Here is a 2,072-nt window from a genome sequence, read left to right as displayed (position 1 = left end):
TAGTTTTTTCCTCTATTTCCCTTTACTTTCCTCTTGTCCCACTATCATGCTCAGCCTTCATTTGGGTTTCAGTGATTTCTCTCAGTTACATTGCCCTACCAGGCCTCTCACACCCTCCTTGCCACTGTTTTTGGATCCCTTGTTGCTCCCCTGTCCCTGGGTTTGTCAGCACCACCTCCTTACCCCTGCTTCCCCCTCGCCCGTGTCCCCCTGGAACTGTTGGTCCCGTTGTTTTCTCCTCCAGACTATTCATCCAGCCTATCTTATCTAGATAGATCTGTAGAGATAATAATATGCATCAAAAACCAAGCCATAGAAAGGTAGGCGATCAGTGAGAGCACATCAATGGTAACGAAAAAGGAAACCGATTACCCATTGAAGAATAAATTAATTAAAAGGAAAAAAATTTAAGTAGAAAGAAAAACCTGTAAATAGATCAAGGTCTGATTTTGGATCTCTAGGCGTGTCCTTCAGTCAGGACCGATGGGGTACCATGCTCTGACCCCAGAGTCTGTCCTTTGTACTCCCTCGGGGCCTCTCTGATCTGCTCTGCTGCAGCTAGGGGAGAGGGGCATGTCTGACCAGAGCAAATGGGAGCACTTAGGGGGAGGAAGAGAGAGCGGAGCACATCCTGACCCACCAGGCCTGGAGGATGAGACATCCCCGCTCTGAACAGCCAATGGACAGAGTGGACAATATGGCTGATCCTACCATGAGACACGCCAACCCTTGATGGCCCCGGGCTCTAAGGGGACAACACTGGAGACTCAGTGTCGGGACTGGCCCAGACTGACCCTGAAACACCGAGTCAAACCACAAAGAGCATGCATCAAATGAATATTTTTAAACCTGTGAGTAAATTCATGAGGCACTTACAGAAAATCTTTAGGGTTCATGGTTAGAGGGTGGATGCTAAACTGCTGTGGGAGTGGAAGTAGCATGGGTTTTATAATAGGTGGTCAGTATGTGTGTCTTTGTGTACCCTTGAGCAAGCCACTTATTCATTTTTGACCTTCGTTTCCTCATCTGTGAATTGACAGGTTTGTCCTGAATGTCCTGAATGTTTCTTTTGACCTACTCGAGTATCTTCATTCATATGTTTCCGGTTTAATCTATTCAGATGTTTCAAGTCGACTCCAGTTCTTGGTTGTCACTTACATTATATTCTCTAACTGGAGTATACACTCGCCTCCATTTATCCCAAATCTAAATTTCTCTCAAGACCACCCCTGCATCTACCTGGCCTACGAAGTCTCTAGTATTCACTCCTTAGTGTACCCATCACCCTCATAGTCTATATTATATAAGCTAGGATGGAATATGCAGAGTTTCCAGTATGTGTCCCAGTACCATATATTATAGAGTACAGATTGGCCAGACAATATATATCGACTGTATTGCTTACATTAAAGAGCCTGCTATATCTCAAAATACTGAGGCATATTCTTTCTCTATGTATGCTGTTTATCTTCTGAAAGTTGTATATTTTTAATTGGAAAAGCTGTATGTAATGGCTTCTATTGACCAGCCACCTCAATTAACTTTATTTGCTTACAGGCACATAAACACCCCCACCCCCACCACCACACACATGCACACAATAAAAAGAAACCTAATCCACTGCCATCAAGTAGATTCTGACTCATAGTGACCTACACAGAGTTCCTGAGACGGAGATGATAAATCTTTACCGCAGGAAATAGCTTCATCTTTCTCCCACAGTGACTGTTGGGTTTGAATGGAAAACATTGCAGTTCGTAGCCCAATACCCACCCTACAGTGCTACAAAAGCTCCTCAATGGCAGATAAAATGATTCTATTTTTATGTTCTCCATATTATTGACATGTATATTGTTGTCCCTCCTACCATTTATTTTGGTGGTTCGTGATCAGGTGAAAGTGAAATGTGTGTTTAGTTTTCAGAACAGTTGTGTCTGAGGGGGTCTATTGGGACAGCTGAATCTTAGCACAAAGGCCATCTCAGATACTCTGGTGACTTTTTGAGGACCCCAAAGGGGTGATCTTGATAGATTCGACACAGGATGATCCAAAGGCTTATTATGATGAAGTTT

The 2,072-nt window shown here is 43.6% G+C and overlaps 1 protein-coding gene across 3 annotated transcripts in view; it reads left to right on the top strand.

The window, feature by feature from the left end:
• Positions 1 to 2,072, top strand: part of BMPR1B (bone morphogenetic protein receptor type 1B) — a 331,709-nt gene that overhangs the window by 105,229 nt on the left and 224,408 nt on the right. The gene's annotated exons all lie outside the window — the stretch shown is intronic.

Source organism: Echinops telfairi, unplaced genomic scaffold (assembly GCF_000313985.2).
Source record: "Echinops telfairi isolate 266 unplaced genomic scaffold, ASM31398v2 ScPeMD7_7468;HRSCAF=8506_0, whole genome shotgun sequence".
NCBI lineage: Eukaryota > Metazoa > Chordata > Mammalia > Afrosoricida > Tenrecidae > Echinops > Echinops telfairi.
The sequence above is the reverse complement of the archived record's forward strand: the minus strand, read 5'-3'. Positions and strand labels throughout refer to the sequence as shown.